The sequence below is a fragment of the Eurosta solidaginis genome, chromosome 3, assembly GCF_040869045.1.
Source record: "Eurosta solidaginis isolate ZX-2024a chromosome 3, ASM4086904v1, whole genome shotgun sequence".
Taxonomy (NCBI): domain Eukaryota; kingdom Metazoa; phylum Arthropoda; class Insecta; order Diptera; family Tephritidae; genus Eurosta; species Eurosta solidaginis.
In genome coordinates, this window is record NC_090321.1 from 43,663,624 (window position 1) to 43,684,909 (window position 21,286).

A 21,286-nucleotide genomic window follows, 5' to 3' on the forward strand; every position below is an offset into this window, starting at 1 on the left:
TATTGATGTCTGAAAAAATCATTGAGATCGGTGGTACACATAGTATATATCTCATACAACCGATTGTTCAGATAAGAAACTTTGCGCAATTTCTGCCCCGTTTTAACAGTTGGAAGCTTAAAATTTCACAAAATGCTTACGTATATAGCATATATTGTTGTCTGAAAAAATCATAGAGATCGGTCGTATATATATTATATACTTCATATAAACTGTCATTTTGACCCCTTTTTTACGGCTAGAATCTTCAAAATTCATCAAATTTCATCAAATAGTTACGTTTTCGTCATATATTTTTGAAATACGTGATTCGTAGTCATAGTTTTTACACGCAGACCACAAAAAACCTGAAACTTTGCATCCTCACACAAAGTACCTACCCGTTTTTTATTTTATATTTATCTTAAAAATCGTTAAGGTATGTAGATCTGTTCACTATATATTTCTTATCTTATACATCCGATTATTCGGAGATTACGAACGGGATAAGATTATTGTTCAGCCCCATTCATGAAAGGTATGAAGTCTTCGGCACAGCCGAAGACAGTCCCGTTCTTACTTGTTTCAATTGTAATTGTTGTAAACCCAACTTCCCTTTGGTCCAACCCTGTTGAGACTGATAGTTTCCTTGGAGCCTCGTTGAGAACTTTTATGACAATTTGTGAGTGGTCGCACCCATTTAATGTGGCATATAAGTACTGTTAACACATCAAAAACAAATTGACAATGAAGCCATCTCTTTCGAGTAAAGCGGTATCTTCGTTGGAAAGTTGGCAATGAAGTTCGAAGAGAAATTTGAATCTGTACTTGTATTAAAATTGTGGAATTGTATCATATATCCGGCGGTGTTACAACGTCGAGAACACGATGTAGCGGATTATTTGTGCTTAGGTTAGAATGATAGTGGAACTAACGGTTGAAAAGTGTTTAGATAGACATTGTATCTTACCAAGGCATGACCTTGTGATTGTACACGGGAGTGCAAGTTAACTTCTTACCAACAATTAACACTGCAGTGTTTGGCCTTTTTTTGCCTTTTCGTTGGGCCGCTGATAACGCAATTTGATCTGTGAGGCAGAGCCTTACATGGCAAATACTCACGTTAAGCATATATACTATGCGAGCTCTATCGTCTTTTTCTTTCAGGCAGTGCTTGTTTGCAACTTTCTGATTTTCGGTGGCGAACTTTGCAGGCCAAAACCTCCACCTAGATCATATTTTGTAATTGCGAGAATTTAAATCTGGACTTCTGAGGCATCATGCCGTTAACCGAAATAATAGGGACGGAATACTCTTAATCGATATGAAGCTCTAATCTGTGATGGCAAATCAGTTACGAGAACCTACTTTGAAATCAAAAAGTTTTTGCTATAGTTTTTTTTTTCAAAGCAATATATTTTGGCGAATGTTGACATTAGTAAATAATCGCAACAACAAAACACAGCAAGCAGCGGCACTTAAGTACTAGGCAACGAAGTGATATCTCACACACACACATGTAGTCATCAGCCGAAGTAGATACTCACACATACACACACATATGGCTAGTATAATAGAATAAACTATAAATATACATGTATATAGCTGTTAACCAAGCATGAGATATAAGTGTTCGCGAAAACCGAGAGTATAAAAGCAGCGCAATCGATTTGATTTTAATACGCTATAAGTTGCGAAGTGAAGTATAAATGTGAAGTATAATTGTACTACCCCAAAGTAGTCTAATGAATACCATTTTGCAATACAGAATATTGGAGTTTATTATTCGACAGTTAAGCGATTCGAACGTTAGCAGTAGGTTTCAAATAAGTGGAATTCCCCAAAACTCGGTACAGTATATTAACGATTTTCGCTGTTTAAAATTTACAACATTTAGTTTTGCTCAGTTAAAAATTATTGAACATGCACACTAAAGTAATAATAGAACCTTAAATTCGTAGCATTCACAAAGTGTCATAACACGTCAAATTGTCGCCAATAATAACCTTACGACATTAAGACTATAGCGCATGCGACGACATTTTGTGAATACCCGAAATATTAAACACGCGCTATAAGCTCGTGTTGTGGGGGGTAAAGTGGGCGTGCGTGTGCAGTTGAAAAAATTCTTTTATAACATAAACAGTGTCACAGCTTTTGTTTTGATTAGCATTTTTTCTTTGTTTTACTAATTTAACTATTTTAAGTTCGACAACTTCGAGGGGTGTTTATATTAAACATGTGCGTATGTAGATATAGAGCTTTATAACGTTAATTGCATGTTTTGTTTCAGTTGTTATTTGTTTTTAATTGTTTTATCTTCCTCGTGTTTTTAATTTATTTACGTTAACGCTTAAAAACATTGTGGCCTGCGTGTGTTTAACTGTAATGAAATACTAATTTTTTTCACAGTTGAATTTTAGCCATATTTTTGTTAGTAATTATTACGGCGGCCACCGTGGTGTGATGGTAGCGCGCTCCGCCTATCACACCGTATGCCGTGGGTTCAACTCCCGGCCAAAGCAACATCAAAATTTTAGAAGAAAATTTTTCTAAGCGGGGTCGCCCCTCGGCAGTGTCTGGCAAGCGCTCCGATTGTATTTCTGGCATGAAAAGCTCTCAGTGAAAACTCATCTGCCTTGCAGATGCCGTTCGGAGTCGGCATAAAACATGTAGGTCCCGTCCGGCCAATTTGTAGGGAAAAAACAAGAGGAGCACGACGCAAATTGGAAGAGAAGCTCGGCCTTAGATCTCTTCGGAGGTTATCGCGCCTTACATTTATTTATTTATTTATTTTTTTAATTATTATGTTTGTTGGTTTTTGTAACTTTGTTATTGATTTTTGTATTTGTTTTTTGTTGTAAAAATTGTTTATTTATATTTTATAATTATTGTTTACTCCTTGTTATTTGTAGAATAATAAACGAACAAATAAACACAATTTCTGACATAATCGAGCCTTTAAAACTTGTTTACAAGAAACAAAGTAATCACACATGTACAAAACAGACAAGCACACAACAACAAAAAAACACAAAACGATTAACGCACCAAAACAACAAACCCACAAAGAAGGTCAAACGGCTAAAATTACGGACCTTCACATGCCACAGTCAGCTACACAAATTGATCAGTAAAAACCACCCTCGGTTCTGAATGAACACACAGTACATACATATGACTAAATATACACAAGCATCAATTTTGACAATACCTGCTCATGTACCTACGAACTATAAATTCAGAACAAACGACAACAACACATGAGAACGAAAATCGACACTGATGATGGCACTACGCAAAAACCGGTTTGTCTCGAAATCAAATTTAACAAGGGATGACGGAAAATCATTCTTATAACATTAAACGAGCAATTCTTGTATATTTGTACGTTTGTATAGCAGAACGATCTCGGGAACGGCTGAACCGATTTAAATGAAATTTGACACAGGGATAAGACTTCTAAGACTTTCTACGTATGTGTTGCCACTCATAATGTTTCACGAGATTGCCACCTATTCGAAATTAAAAAAAAAAAAAAAAACGCATGAGATATGCCGATATGGGTATCACACGAAACGTATTTCACTCCGCATTACAAGATGGACATTTTTGAGTAGGATTGCCTTTTAGGGTTGGGGTAGTTTGATGAAATAGTACTCTACTTACTCATATTCTACTAAAGCTTTAAAGGAGAACATTAAAGTTAAAAATCTTCGTAAAAAATCTTACATATGATTCGACTTAATTGTCTTAATTTCACACACTCTAATAAAATTGAAATGCAATATCAAGGCACCGTATTTTTGGCAAATAGGAAATGAATAATTGCAATTTCTCACAGACTAATATTAGAAAAATGTCTCACCATAGCAAAAAGATATCTTACCATAATAATTTGCTACCGTTGAACACCAGTTCAATTCAATTTGACGACATCTAACCACTTAACTACTTACCCACAGATAGCGCTTAGGAAGTAACATTTGACATTTAATTAAAATAACTGATAGTTGTCATTCGTGAAATTTACAATAACAAAATTTTGAGACTTTCATAGTGTATAACTAAAAAAATTTTTGAAATTAATAATTCTATTTTTAAGGAAATTAAATATTGGTATGTAAAAATATATAATATACTAGCAGACCCGGCAGACGTTGTTCTGCCCCAAATTTGGCCTATCTGCATACATTGTAATAAGCCTTTTCCGTCTAACTCTGCCCTAACCCTCTACAATTTTTCCTAATATTTTTATTCACTCCTCCCTCCGTATTTTTCGCTTCATCTCCATCTTCGTCTCATTATATCTCTTTCTCAGTCTCCTTCTCTCTTTTATCTTCTCTCAAGTTTTTCTCATTCTTCTTCATCTCTTATTGCCAGTCTCAGAGGGTGGTATGTATTTTGTTCCAGTCCCATTCCGAGTTTCAGTCCCAGTCCCACTCCGAGTCTCAGTCTCAGTCCCAGTCCTAGTCCTAATCCCAGTCTCAGTCCGTCTCTGGTTTACTTTCCGGAAAAAAGCATCGTAAATACTAATATAGGCAAATTTATATTCGAAATTTCAGGCAAATCGAATAGGACGTATGTAAATAGGTGTGTGGGTATTATTAGTTCTTGTGTTTATTTCGGCTTCGCATGCATATTTATCACTTTTTCCAGGTTGATCGAACTAAATCGAATAGCACAATGAACTTTAGAGCTCTCACCAACAGCTTTCATTTGATATCCATAATACACACACATTCTAGGGGTATCCGGGACGATGTTTTGGGCTATATCTCGAGACCCTAGCCTCCCAGTTGTATGAAAATTATCCTGTACTATAGCACTCATCAACAGTTTCATTTGATATCCATATTATATAAACACATTCTAGGGGTACCCGGGTCCATGTTTTGGGCTATATCTCGAGACCCTAGCCTCCCAGTTGTATGAAAATTATCCTGTACTATAGCACTCATCAACAGCTTTCATTTGAGATTCATATTATATAAACACATTCTAGGGGTACCCGGGTTCACGTTTTGGGCTATATCTCGAACCCTACCCTGCCAGTTGTATGAAAATTATCCTGTACTATAGCACTCATTAACAGCTTTCATTTTACATCCATACTGTATAAACACATTCTAGGGGTATCCGGGTCCACGTTTAGGCCTATATCTCGAGACCCTAATCACACAGGGGTATGAAAATTATCCTGTATTATAGCACTCATCAACAGCTTTCATTTGATATCCATATTGTATAAACACATTCTAGGGGTACCCGGGTCCACGTTTTGATTTCAAGACCCTAGAAACGTAGCGAAAAAAAGGTAGACGTTGGCCGATTCTCAGACCTACCCAATATGCTCACAAAATTTCATGAGAATCGGTTCAGCCGTTTCGCAGGAGTTCAGCCTCTAAAACTGTGACAGGAGAATTTTATATAATAGATGTACATATAAAAAAAGTAGAGTTTGATTAATGATGACATGTAGAACAAAGTATGTTATGCGGTATACTCGAAGTTTGCCGAACAAAGCTCGGTCGACCAGGTAATATACATTATGTAAATAACATTGCTTTTAGACGAACGCAAATAACAACGGTAATGCAACAGTTTTAGTGGAATTTTTAATATGAAATTTTTGAAAATTTAAAATCCTTTCATTAAATTTACACTATGTTTCATACTTAGTTCCCAACGTTTCATTTCATAGACTCTATACACTTAATAGTACACTCGTCTAACTTGTATCGACTTAAGCTGTTAGTGCTTATGACCATGTATTCTTCGCCCAAAAGCAATTACATCTCAAATCTTGTTCTTACATTCTACTTTCATATTTTGTTTCTTGCATCGCAAATCCATCAATTACAATATTTAATTAATTTATTTATCATTCGTTTCAAATATTTTGCGAAAAAAGTAAAGTAATTGTTTTTATTTGTAATGCAATCTAATTTCAACTACATAATTTTGGCAAAACCGAATTTCGCCGGCATTCGTAATTGTGATAACTACGCAGAGTTGCAAGCGAATATAAAGTAAACAAGTAAGGAAGGTTAAGTTCGGGTGTAACCGAACATTACATACTCGGTCGAGAGCTATGGTGACAACATAAGGGAAAATAACCATGTAGGAAAATGAACCAAGGGAAACCCTGGAATGTGTTTGTATGACATGCGTATCAAATGAAAGGCATTAAAGAGTATTTTATGAGGGAGTGGGCCATAGTTCTATAGGTGGACGCCATTTAGGGATATAGCCTTAAAGGTGGATCAGGGTTGACTCTAGAATGCGTTTGTACGATATGGGTATCAAATGAAAGGTGTTAATGAGTATTTTAAAAGGGAGTAATCCTTAGTTCCATAGGTGGACGCCGTTTCGAGATATCGCCATAAAGGTGGACCAGAGGTGACCCTAGAATTTGTTTTTACAATATGGATATCAAAAGAAAGGTGTTAATGAGTATTTTAAAAGGGAGTAATCCTTAGTTCCATAGGTGGACGCCGTTTCGAGATATCGCCATAAAGGTGGACCAGGGGTGACCCTAGAATTTGTTTGTACAATATGGGCATCAAACGAAAGGTGTTAATGAGTTTTTTAATAGGGAGTGGGACTTAGTTCTATAGGTGGACGCCGTTTCGAAATATCGCCATAAAAGTGGACCACGGGTGACTCTAGAATGTGTTTGTACGATATGGGTATCAAATTAAAGGTACTAATGAGGGTTTTAAAAGAGAGTGGTGGTTGTTGTATAGGTGGTCGCCTTTTCGAGATATCGCCATAAAGGTGGACCAGGGGTGACTCCGGAATGCGTTTGTGCGATATGGGTATCAAATGAAAGGTGTTAATGAGTATTTTAAAAGGGAGTAATCCTTAGTTCCATATGTGGACGCCGTTTCGAGATATCGCCATAAAGGTGGACCAGGGGTGACCCTAGAATTTGTTTGTACAATATGGGTATCAAAAGAAAGGTGTTAATGAGTATTTTAAAAGGGAGTAATCCTTAGTTCCATAGGTGGATGCCGTTTCGAGATATCGCCATAAAGGTGGACCAAGGGTGACCCTAGAATTTGTTTGTACAATATGGGCATCAAACGAAAGGTATTAATGAGTATTTTAAAAGGGAGTGGGCCTAAGTTCTATAGGTGGATGCCGTTTCGAAATATCGCCATAAAAGTGGACCAGGGGTGACTCTAGAATGTGTTTGTACGATATGGGTATCAAATTAAAGGTACTAATGAGGGTTTTAAAAGGGAGTGATGGTTGTTGTATAGGTGGTCGCCTTTTCGAGATATCGCCATAAAGGTGGACCAGGGGTGACTCTAGAATGCGTTTGTACGATATGGGTATCAAATGAAAGGTGTTAATGAGTATTTTAAAAGGGAGTAATCCCTAGTTCCATAGGTGGATGCCGTTTCGAGATATCGCCATAAAGGTGGACCAGGGCTGACCCTAGAATTTGTTTGTACAATATGGGCATCAAACGAAAGGTATTAATGAGTATTTTAAAAGGGAGTGGGCCTTAGTTTTATAGGTGGATGCCGTTTCGAAATATCGCCATAAAAGTGGACCAGGGGTGACTCTAGAATGTGTTTGTACGATATGGGTATCAAATGAAAGGTGTTAATGAGTATTTTAAAAGGGAGTAATCCTTAGTTCCATATGTGGACGCCGTTTCGAGATATCGCCATAAAGGCGGACCAGGGGTGACCCTAGAATTTGTTTGTACAATATGGGCATCAAACGAAAGGTATTAATGAGTATTTTAAAAGGGAGTGGGCCTTAGTTCTATAGGTGGACGCCGTTTCGAAATATCGCCACAAAGGTGGACCAGGGGTGACTCTTGAATGTGTTTGTACGATATGGGTATCAAATTAAAGGTATCAATGAGGGTTTTAAAAGGGTATGGTGGTTGTTGTATAGGTGGTCGCATTTTCGAGATATCGCCATAAAGATGGACCAGAGGTGACCCTAGAATTTGTTTGTACAATATGGATATCAAAAGAAAGGTGTTAATGAGTATTTTAAAAGGGAGTAATCCTTAGTTCCATAGGTGGACGCCGTTTCGAGATATCGCCATAAAGGTGGAGCAGGGGTGACCCTAGAATTTGTTTGTACAATATGGGTATCAAAAGAAAGGTGTTAATGAGTATTTTAAAAGGGCGTGGGGCTTTGTTCTATAGGTGGACGCCTTTTCGAGATATCGCCATAAAGGTGGACTAGGGGTGCCTCTAGAATGAGTTTGTACGATATGGGTATCAAATTAAAGGTATTAATAAGAGTTTTAAAAGGGAGTGGTGGTAGTTGTATATGTGAAGGCGTTTTCCAGATATCGACCAAAATGTGGACCAGGGTGACCCAGAACATTATCTGTTGGATACCGTTAATTTATTTATATATGTAATACCTGCCAAGATTTTAAGGGTTTTTTATTTCGCCCTGCAGAACTTTTTTATTTTCTTCTACTTAATATGGTAGGTGTCCCAACCATTTTATAAAGTTTTTTCTAAAGTTATATTTCGCGTCAATAAAACAATCCAATTAACTTACCATGTTTCATCCCTTTTTTCGTATTTGGTATAGAATTGTGGTATATTTTTAATTTTTCGTAATTTTCGATATCGAAAAATTGGGCGATATTGATAAAGTGAGTTCAAGTAAGCACGTGAACTAAGTTCATTAAAGATATGTCCATTTTTGATCAAGTTATCGTGTTAACGGCCATGCGGAAGGACAGACGGACGACTGTGTATAAAAACTTGGCGTGGCATCAACAGAAAAGAGTTATCGTCATAAAATCTATGCCCCTACCAAATTTCAAAAGGATTGGTTAATTTTTGTTCGACTTATGGCGTTAAAAGTATCCTAGACAAATTAAATGAAAAAGGGCGGACCCACGCCCATTTTGAAATTTTCTTTTATTTTTGTATTTTGTTGCACCACATCATTACTGGAGTTGAATGATGACATAATTTACTTATATACTGTAAAGATATTAAATTTTTTGTTAAAATTTTAATTAAAAATTTTTTTTTTTTTAAAGTGGGCGTGCTCCTTCTCCGATTTTGCTAATTTTTATTAAGCGTACATATAGTAATAGGGGTAATGTTCCTGCCAAATTTCATCATGATACCTTCAACGACTGCCAAATTACAGCTTGCAAAATTTTAAATTACCTTCTTTTAAAAGTGGGCGGTGCCACGCCCATTGTCCAAAATTTTACAAATTTTCTATTCTGCATCATAAGTTCAACTCATCTACCAAGTTTCGTCGCTTTATCTGTCTTTTGTAATGAATTATCGCACTTTTTCTGTTTTTCGAAATTTTCGATATCGAAAAAGTGGGCGTGGTTATAGTCCGATATCGTTCATTTTAAATGGCGATCTGAGAAGAGTGCTCAGGAACCCACATACCAAATTTGATCAAGATACCTCAAAATTTACTCAAGTTATCGTGTTAACGGACGGACGGACGGACGGACATGGCTCAATCAAATTTTTTTTCGATCCTGATTATTTTGATATATGGAAGTCTATATCTATCTCGATTCCTTTATATATGTACAACCAACCGTTAGCCAATCAAACTTAATATACTCTGTGAGCTCTGCTCAACTGAGTATAAAAATACGAGCGGAATGTGAAGCTTTTCATGGCCAAAATAATGGCATATCAATTTTAAAAATCGGACTTCAAATAACCAAGTTACCACGAAAAAACCTTTTCTGCTATATTTCGAAGGATTAAAAAAGTAAAAAAAAAATTTTTCCGAAACCCTGTCAACATAATCTTTAAATTTAGTGGCGGACATTAGCAACTTTTTTTACGACCCAGTCTAATGTGCATGTATGTATGTAATACATAAAGAGAAATTGGCATAATTTTTAACTGAGAAATCGTTGAAATAGTTTCAGCACGTTGATGAGCGCTTAAAATATAAATTTAAGAGGGACTTTCTTAACTAAATCTCAAACTTTATACTGTAAAAAATTAATCGTAATTTACTTTTTAAAATCGGTTAGTAGTAAATATAGCTTTGCAAGTTAGAACTTCCCGAAATGATTCAAACAATGTATACTGAAAGGAGTTTTCGTTATCCTTCGTCAAATTTGGTTGCCGAACAAACGGATTTCGCCGTTGTGCCGTCTTCAGCGCCCGCTCGTTCTCTCGTTTCATGCTATTGTTAGAGCAAAGCTGTTTATGCGATAATCCCTTGCGGGTAAGGAGTAATGAATATGCTCGCGGTAGGTATATCGATCGTAAAATACGATGAAAATACCATGGCTATTCAATCCATTAGTGGTGTATAAATCGAAATCAAATCACTGTGGACACGTGTAACGCTTGCGCGAACCTATCATGGTCGTTATCAAGAACTGTACCAGCGGGGAGCACGGAAGCAATTATGGAATTCTAGGACTTGATAAGCGCAATACAAAGCTTTATAGCTTAAGAGCTTCTGAAACCCAATTGTCAACCTCACCTACGGTAGTTGACTCCTGTTAAAAATATGAATGTATCATACGCATATTTCCTGCTAAATATGGCTCTGGCGACCTGTGGGTGGGATGGCCTAGAAGGTTTAATGTGGTTGTTGTTGGTGTTGTAGCAGTGCGCTCATGTTGATCATTTCCGAGATGAAAGTTTATGGTGCTTTGATACCGGAGCGTACCTGATCTATATTTTATTTATATCCGGTTTAGGGTTATATTTATATTCAACTTTAAATGTACCTACTTTAAATAAATTAAATTTTTTTGTTCTTGTTAATTTTTATTTTTCAATTGTAAAATATTGTCTTTCAAAAATTTTCATTCGGTTAAAATATTTAAAAACGTTTTGTAACATACTTTTAGGAGCGGTTAAATAAAAATATTTTATAAAAATAAATAGTGCTTATTATTAAATAGTGATTTATATATTAAATAAAAACCGTCCTTCAAAAAACAACGAATCAAATTTTAATTCTTGTATGCTGTATGAAATAATAACGCCACCGGTTGATGTTCAGCAAAATCGATTTATTCTCTTCCTAGTTATATATTATGCGAGTGGAAATCATATTGACTTCCGAAAACGATACCATAGTTCTGTTTACTATATCCAACTTATTACATTTTTATCAGCAAATTCTTAAACAAATTGTTAAAGATGGTGCACTTGAACAAATTTTAATTGATTTACAAAAGACCAGCGAAGAGATTTATTTAAATTCACTTTCAAATTAAGTGCGTAACATCTTGCAACGTCCAGCTCTAACTCGCTAAAAGTTTTGTAATTCATACCTTTAAACTAGTGTGAAGTGTCCTCACTACTCGAAGAATTATCTGAAAAACAAGTTGAAAATATATACCAAATATATCGTGAACATCACAAGAGCCCTCTCTAACGCGTATTTGACGTAGACGTGGTGGTCCAAAAACTAGATTCACTTCTATAAAATTAGTTTATTTTCAACTGCACGACGTCGTCTTCGTCGTATTTTTGGATTGTCATTATTTCAGACGTTACCGCTGCATCATTAACATCAGCCTTTCAATCAAACATTGCAAGAGCAACAACAACAAAAGCTACAAATACAAAACAATTAAAGCCATTGCACAATACATTGTCTAATTTCATCAATCAATTTTAAAGCCATTGCACAATACATTGTCGTATTTCATCGATCAATTTTAAAGCCATTGCACAATACATTGTCTAAATTCATCAATCAATTTTAAAACCATTACGACAAATATTTGGTGAGCTGTATCTAGTATTAATATTATTTATATGTATCTGTATATGTATCAAAATAGATTAATAATTTGGGTTTTGTAAACGCTCTTTTCCGGACATTTTTTTATTTCTTCCTATAATATAATTTTTGTAGTTATTTCTATTAACAATGTTTCATTCACCATCAAATAATATACGTACATCTACACCACGAAATCAAGTAAACGATTCACTTATTGATTTGGATAATGAAAATTATCAAAATGGTTTACCAAATCCATATGTGAATCAAAATAATGAAATTTTTGCTACATCGGTAAAACTTCCCCAATTTTGGACTAATTGCCCTGAAGCATGGTTCATCCATGCTGAAATGCAATTTAGTCGAAAGAACATTACTCAAGAAGGGACAAAATATGAATATGTCATAACTGCACTTCCACAGGATGTAATTATGACAATTCTTGATTTTATTCAAAATCCTCCTGAAAATGACAAATTTTCTGCATTAAAGAAAATTTTAATTGAACGGCACTCATTAAGTGAGAATGCCAAATTAGATCGAGTGTTATCCGATTCAGAAATGGGAGATCGTAAACCTTCTGAGTTTTATCGGTCTCTAGTGCTACTCTCTGGAAACAATTTTAGCAAAGAAATTCTTAAAAAGCTTTGGATAAGGAAGTTACCCAAAAATTTAAGTATTATTCTTACTAGTTCGAATTTGAATGAAATAAGTGAATTAGTTAAATTAGCCGATAATATTTGGGAAGTTTATAATAAAAATGAAATAGCCTCAGTTAGTAATTTTCCAAATTTTAAAAGCGAAAATGCAATTATTTTAAATTTGGTTCAAACAACTAACATGATGTGCAAAAATTTTGAAAAATTGTCATTAGAGATCAGTGAAATTAAAAATCAGATGAGTCAAAATTATTCAAGGTCCCGATCTTTTAGTAGGAATCGTTTTAGAAGTCCTTCTAGATATCGATCAAAGTCTCGTGACAATCCAAATTGGCTCTGTAGGTATCATTATAAGTTTGGTAATCAGGCTTTGAAGTGCGAACAAACATGCGCTTTTAAAAATCATAGTTCGTCAAACTAAAGTTATCCATTGTTACGGCGACAAACAACGGACATTTAGACACCTTTACACGTCGCTTATTTATTTTTGATAAAACAAACAAACTTAATTTTTTAATAGATAGTGGAGCAGAAATTTCAGTGCTTCCGGTTTCAAAATCTTCAAGTTCGAAAAAGTCATCAGATATTATTTTAACTGCAGCTAACGGTTCAACCATTTCGACATACGGTAAAAAACTTTTAAATATTAATTTAGGACTGCGTTGCCAATTTCCGTTCACGTTTTTAATAGCGGATATAGCTAAACCAATTATCGGTGCTGATTTTTTGTGTAAATATGGTCTCTTAGTTGATGTTGAACGCAAATGCTTAGTAGGTCCGATAACAAGTCTTTCAGTTAACACAATTTCATGTGTTTGTAATGTTTCGCTACCAAAAATTTTCGCTGTTGATAACAAATTTACAAAGTTACTAAAAGAATTTCCTTCTTTATTTTCTGAACCAGATTATTCACAACCAGTTAGACATACAACAGTTCACAGATTAGTCACTGAAGGAAATTTGCCATTTTCTAAACCAAGACGTTTAGCCCCCATTAAATTCAAAGTAGCTAAAACTGAATTCGATTTTTTAGTAAAGACAGGGATATGTAGACCTTCTAATTCAGCGGTAGCATCTCCTTTACATCTTGTACCCAAGAAGGAGTTAAATGACTGGCGTCCTTGTGGAGATTTTAGAAGATTAAATGTCGTAACAGTTCCTGATCGTTATCCTTTGCCCCATGTTCATGACTTCAACATGAATCTAAGAAATAAGAAAATATTTTCAAAATTAGATTTGGTAAGAGCTTATCACCAAATTCCAATGGCAGAAGAGGATATCTATAAAACTGCAATGACTACGCCTTGTGGCATGTTTGAATTTGTACGAATGCCTTTCGGGCTTAGGAATTCCGCGCAAACTTTTCAACGATTTATTAATGAAGTAGTTAATGATTTAGACTTTGTTTTTACATATATTGATGATTTCTTAGTGGCAAGCGAAAATGAGGAACAACATTTCAAAGATCTTCGCGATTTCAACGCCTAACGGAGTACGGTTTAAATATAAAACCAAGTAAATGTACTTTTGGCGTAACAAATGTTGACTTTTTAGGACATAATATTTCTGAAACGGGAATTAGACCTTCAGAAGAAAAAGTTTTAGCCATTCGAAATTTTGATCGTCCAAAATCTATTAAGCAGGCACAAAAATTTATTGGTATGGTTAATTATTACCATCGATATATACCAAAATTAGCAGAGTTTACGACAGTTATCTATGATTTAATTAATAGAACAAATAAGAAGCGAGACAAGATTTTAATTTGGGACGATACATCTAATAAAGCTTTCGAAGGCATTAAAGGAAAGTTTGCATATGCGATATTGTTAAATCATTTTAACAAAGATGCAAAACTTTCTTTAAATGTAGATGCATCCAATACGGCAATAGGTGGTGTCATACATCATACGTTTAATAATAAATCAGAACCACTTGCATTCTTTGCAAAGAAACTGTCTCCATCCGAAATTAAATATAGCGCATTTGATAGGGAACTGTTAGCTATTTATTTGAACATTAAACATTTTCGTTACCTCCTAGAAGGACGTCAATTTACAGTTTTCACAGATCACAAGCATCTGGTATTTGCTTTAAATTCAAAAACAGGACGCAGTCCAAGACAAACTAGACATATGGAATTCATTGTACAGTTTACGAATGGCATTAGGTATATTAAAGGACAGAAAAATGTTGTAGCTGATACATTATCTCGTGCGTTTGAAGTAGAAGCGATTAATAATGCGGACATTAATTTAAAAATTTTACAAAGTGAACAACAAGAAGATAGTGAATTAGGCAAACTTACCTCAGAGCAAACATTTTTAAATTTGAAACTAATAAAAATTCCTGTTCTTAACTTTAATATATGGTGCGAAGTGTCAGGAGAAAATCCTAGACCATTCATTCCAAACAATTTAAGAAAAATAATATTTGGTATGTTACATGGGATTTCACATCCTGATAGTAGAGCTACACGTCGTTTGATAGTTAAGAAATATTTTTAGCCAAAAATGAATAAAGACATCAATACTTGGTCCAAAGAATGTATAAGTTGTCAAAAATCGAAAGTACATCGTCATACAAAATCTCTAGTTGTGAAAATTCCAATTCCAAACGCTAGATTTGAACACATTCACTTAGATATTGTCGGACCCTTGCCTGTTTCAAAGGGATATCGTTACATATTAATTATAATTGATAGATTTGCATGTTGGCCAGAAGCATTTGCCCTAAGAGATATTTCTGCAGTTACGGTTGTAAATAAATTTTTTAAGGAATATATTTCACGTTTTGGGGTTCCATTGGAAATAACAACGGATCAGGGATCTCAGTTTACTTCAAACTTGTCTTCAGAATTAACGAAACTTCTTGGAAGTCATCAAATAACGACTTCTTCCTATCATTCCCAAGCTAATGGAATGATAGAACGTTTTCATAGACAGCTTAAATCTTCAATAATGGCTAGGAATGGGTCCAGGGATTGGTATGAATAGTTACCAATAGTGCTTGTGGGTTTGCGATCGATTTTTAAGGAAGATATTTCGGCAACACCAGCTGAAATGGTTTATGGCCAAAATTTAAGATTACCTGGTGAATTATTTGTTTCAACTACAGAGAAGGTAACTTCAGCGGATGTTTTAAATAGTTTGCGTGAATATTTTAAAAATTTTAAATCAAATTTGGAACATCATCAAAATTCTAGCGGTATTTTTGTTCCAAAAGATCTAAAAGATTGTCATTTTGTTTTTGTACGTGTAATAAACAAACATTCCTTGCAGCATCCGTATGAGGGTCCTTATAGAGTTATTGAAAAAGATATTAAAAACTTTAAAATTGAGATAAATAATGAAATTAAATCTATTCCTATTGAGTTACTTTTAATTTATTTAACGTTAAATCTCCGGAAGAGGGAGTATTGTAGGGTTATATTTATATTCAACTTTAAATGTACCTACTTTAAATTGTTCTTGTTAATTTTTTATATTTCAATTTTGAAATGATTGTTTCAAAAATTTGCATTCTGATATAAAATTTTTAAAACGAATTATGAGCATACATTTAGGAGTGATTATAATAAAGATATTTTATAAAAATAAAATAGTGCGTGTAAAATAATTAGTGGTATATTTAACGACTACCACACTGGTCATCGAGCAAATGATGAGCGTTGCCAGGCTATTGTAAAAAATTGTAATAAGTGTGGAGGGCGTAATCATTTTAGCACCAAATTATGATCCGGTAATGCATCAAGTCATAAAGAGGAAAAGAAGTGATGTAGCACTCCAAAGTCATGCGACTAATAATAAATATAGAAGAAATTTGGCGCATCTTAAGAAGGTTTCTGTTGAGCAAGCAACACCGGCAACGAATAAAAGACAAATACGACTACCACAGCGATTCATGCAGTAATTCATATTATATCAAGAAGATTATGATAACATAATTTTCAAAATTAAAAGAAAAGAGTAATGTAGGAACTAGTAATACTAGATTTATATAGCACTCTCAGAAATATGTGTCAGAAATATGAAAATTAAATAAATCAGTTTGCTGTGTAATATTTGAAGAGACAAGACGTATTTGAGATTTAATAAAATATTAAGAGATAGATCCGTAGATAGCTCTAATCTATGATGGCAAATTAGCGACGAGAACATGCTTTGAAATCAAAAAGTTTTTTTTTTGTTTTCGGGGCAATGTATATTAACTATTCCGTATTTCTAAATTTACAACACTGAGTTTTGCTCAATTAAAAATTATCGAACATGCGCACTCGAATAGAACCTTAAATTTTTTACATTCACAAAGTGTCATAACACGTCAAATTGTCGTCAATAATAACTGTACGACATTAACACTATAGCGCATGCAACGACACTTTGTGAATACCCCAAATGTTAAACACGCGCTTTTATTGACTTAGCATTTTTTTTTCTTTATTTTACTAATTTAACTATTTTAAGTTCGACAACTTCGAGGGGTGTTTATATAAAACATGTGTGTATGTAGATATAGAGCTTTATGAAGTTAATCGCATGCTTTGTTTCAGTTGTTGTTTGTTTTTAATTGTTTAATACTCCTCGTATTTTTCATTTATTTGCGTTAGCGCTTAAAAAAATTGGCTTACGTGTGTTTAACAGTAATGAAATACTAATTTTTTTCACAGTTGAATTTTAGGCGTATTTTTGTTAGTAATTATTATATTTGGGTTTTTGTAATTTTGTTATTAATTTTTGTATTTTGTTTTTGTTGTAAACATTGTTTATTTATATTTTATATATATTGTCATGGATATTAGCATCACTAAGTTATCCCATCACTAAGGCGATGCTAAGGCCATGCCAAGCAGTATTTACGTTAATAATCAAATCAAGTATACACATATATAAGCCAGCCCAGAGAAATGGCACACACAGATGCATTTACTTATACGCCTATGTGCGCGCGAGAGACTGTAAACTACAAACATTCACATCAATAATTCAATCTTTATGTATCTACATAAACGAATAAATACCCTGCAAAAAATGCGATTAGTCCGGGATACATCCGGGATTAGTCGCAAAGGAGCATGCGACTAATACCACTTTTGATCTCTTTATATGGAATGAATTGTTCCCTTTTGTTCGAGCATGTCCTATGAAGAGACTAATTGGACCCATTTATACCCGAAAGGGTATAAATAGAGAGTGGTTACATTTTTTACCCCTAACGTAGCAGGAAGAGACTAGGCGCATATTGGTCCGAAGAGATGCAGAAACGGACCATTTTTTGCCAAACCTTTCAAAATCTTTTCAGCTACTTAAATGAAATAAAAAAAGAATCCTTTTAAAACATGTAGATTTGTTTTTAATTGATATTGATGTAAATTATTAATTTTTATTTTTAAGCGAAACATTTGTACAGTGGAAAAAATTTATATACTTTATTTTCACGTATATACATATTTGAAAAGTGTACACATTTAGACCATGAATTCAAATGTTTATAAGGATTTGTTTTATTATAGATAGTGGAGATATATTTATGTTTATAGTTAGTTTACATGTTTTTGATTATATAATTGATTAAAGTTTTTTTTTAAATTAACGAATATAAATAAAAGACGAAAATAACTGATAAAATACGTTAAAAATTTTTACTGCTTTTTTCGTGTTCGCAACTGTATATACATTGTTTAACAAACCGGATTAGCTTTTAATATATCGATTATATATACTGTGATATTTAATAGCAGACCGAGGTAGGCTACTTTAGAATATTTCCACAGATATATGAAATGTAAAGGTTTAAAGTAGGTATTTAATAAACAGATTCAAATAATTTAGTAACGACATTAATTTATGTTACTGTTTAATATATGGATATTAATAAAATAAAATAAAATATTCCACAATAGCATATTCAAAGTATATACAAATTTTGATTGAATGCATTGATACGCACTTTAAAGTTTCGTTATACCAATATGACACTAAGACCCGGTTTTCAGTGCGAGTTTAAACTACAGCTAAAGTTAACTAGAGATTTGCCTTGCCACTTTGTCTTTTTCCACAAAATATTACAGCTCATCTTAGTTTAAGCGGCCAAAGTGGCAAGGTTAAATTTAATTTAGTTAACTTTAACTGTAGTTTAAACTCGCACTGTAAAACCGGGCCTAAGTTATTTTGCTTGTATTTCATGCTGGCTCGTTTGTTTTTAACAGCCTCGATTGTATTTTTTTTTGTATTCTGTTTGTTCTCTAAATTTATAATGCGAATTATGAATAATTTAAGTATTGTTATAAATAGCTTAACTAAATTAGTGTAGTTAATGCGCTCGAATATAAAACTTCTCAGTTCAATTTAATACTGTTATGAAGGATAATCTTAATTTAGTTGGTAGCTGAAGAAACTTTTTTCTTTTGGCGATAAACTCTCTTGAAAAACTTTGCCTTTTCGAAATTTATGGCTTTTCTAACCATTTCCTCTGGCGACAATCCTTTGAAAGGCATTTTAGCAATAGCTCCTATTGAAACAGAAAAGGTTTATATTAAACAGGTTGAACAAATTCGAGACACTAATATTACCAGTCAATGTACTGTAAAAATTGGGGAACGATTTTAGGGAAATTTTTCTATGTATACAAGCCATGTTCAAGTCGTTTATTACATCAATATTTAACAGCATTTTGATATTTTTCATGTTATTGCACAAAATAGCCGACACCGCAGATTCCTTTGAAATAAAACAAGATCATATTACAAACTAAACTCATAAATATATGTACTTAAGTATCTTAAAGTTCAAAACCTCATAAAAACATTCTGGAAAGCCTGTAAGTACTGTCACACAAATAATACAAAGGAGATAAAAACTTTTCTATATTCAGAACATTTTCTATAAAACCCATTAGGTTTATTTGAATATCGGTTAAAATATTAAACAAACCCAAAAAATATTATTGTCCTCTGTATTATTTGTACTTATGCCGTCATCAGAATACTAGATGCGTGGTATTGCAACATTTACTATACTATTCAGCAAATATACTTACATAAACATCTTTGCTGGCAGTTGTAATCTTTTCTTCCAAATGCTCTAATTCCTGTATTTTACAAATTGGAAAATACTTGGTGACCGGAACACTTTGGGCTTCCTGACGAACCAGCTGTTCAGTGGCTACTTTTTGACCAGCAATTTCATCCATGATAGCAATGTTCTGATTTTCAACTGCCAATGGTAGATCCTCAAGTTTTTTAAGGATTGCATCAAGCTGATCTTCAAACTTACTGCAGTGACTGCAGCACATAACTTCAAGCACGCCTCTGTTCGTATCTAAAATCAAACATTTTAAAATTCTGTTAGTGGAATACACTTAAAATAGTAATTAACTCTTAAGTGCAGATTTTCTGTTGCTTTAAATGTTTTATACAAATGGTCAATTCTATGGGTTTGTAATGTTCCATGCTCTTCAAAAGTTCATAGTTCATATCATTTACCACTGTTATAATCACTGACAGACGTCGAGACACTGATCCTACGCGATTCAACGATACATTCACTGGATATGGTCAAACTTGGTCCAGGGTTGTCTATTTGAACGGGAACTAACATTTCAAAGACTTACATAGTTAGTTTTTAGAAATAAATTATTAATGCTGCATGTTAATGCTTACATTTTGCTTTTTTTGTTGGAATCTGCGCCGCCGAGGGAGTGGGATGCTGGCCCTCGTACTTTTTCAAGACATGCTCGTAAAAGAAATAAAGTTATTAATGGAAAAGTGATACAATTTTTTTGTTTACATGCAGGTGTGTAATATTGGAATTAAAAGTAATTTCTCAGGAAGAGGGATGCACATCAATTTGTACTCCACATCATCCAGGGAAAATTCTTCTGCATAAGACGTCAGAGTAATATCAGCAGTACATAGTCCCTATGTACGGGAATTAATGGGTTCTGCCTTTAACAAGTATGCTATTTACATCTTTAAATTCTTCTATTTTTATGTACAGAAATGGTTTCACAGCACAGAAATTATTTGGACTATCTTTTGACAACATAAATTCGCTAAAGTGAAAACTTTTTATAATATCATTTTTAATTTTGAAACCGGAGAATTTGGGAGGCATCACAATATTCTCATGTTTCACCATTTTAGCGATTTGTTGCAATATATGAGTAGGTTTTTTTACATATGACTTTAAAATCTGTAAATAGTTTTCAAAGGCATATGCAGAATAACTTGAAGGAATACCTAGTTCTTCAACGTCATCTGAAACATGAAGTAAGCCGTGTACATTATGCGAAATGCTGTTTTCCCCAAACACAACTGCGAAGTTTTCTACAAATGATTTTAGTAAATTTCTAGCTACCTCAATATTTACCCTAAAGGTTTTGGGACAGAATAATAATCTACAAGCGCAATGCAAGAGAAGGAATAGGTAATAAATATCGTCAGGAAGTTCGTCTTTAAAGACCTAAATCCCATAATAAAAAAGACACATTCGAAATTCGGTAGCTTTCCAGTTCGATACTTCTTCCAAACTTCTGCGCTTTCGACCAAATTCTTTCGTAATGTGAGAAGATAAATCAACTAGCTTTTGAGATATGTTAATTTTCGTTTCTTTTTTAAACTTATAGTTTGAATTGTTGTTAATTATTCTTAATAGAAACTTTCTCATCACTCCTAAGTCGATAAGGTGCATAACATCTAGAGGAACTTGAGATATCATTTTGATATTCACTTTTTCAAGAGGCGACAAATTAACTTTGAAAGCAGGTGAATGTTTAAATGGGTACTTGCGTTCAAGAAAATCATTATTTGACACAAGTGTTCCTACGTTCGAACTGTAGGTTAAAACACCATCGATTTTTCCCGCCACTTGAGTGCATTTGGCAAAACCATGGCATGAGGAGTGGCTCGGTAT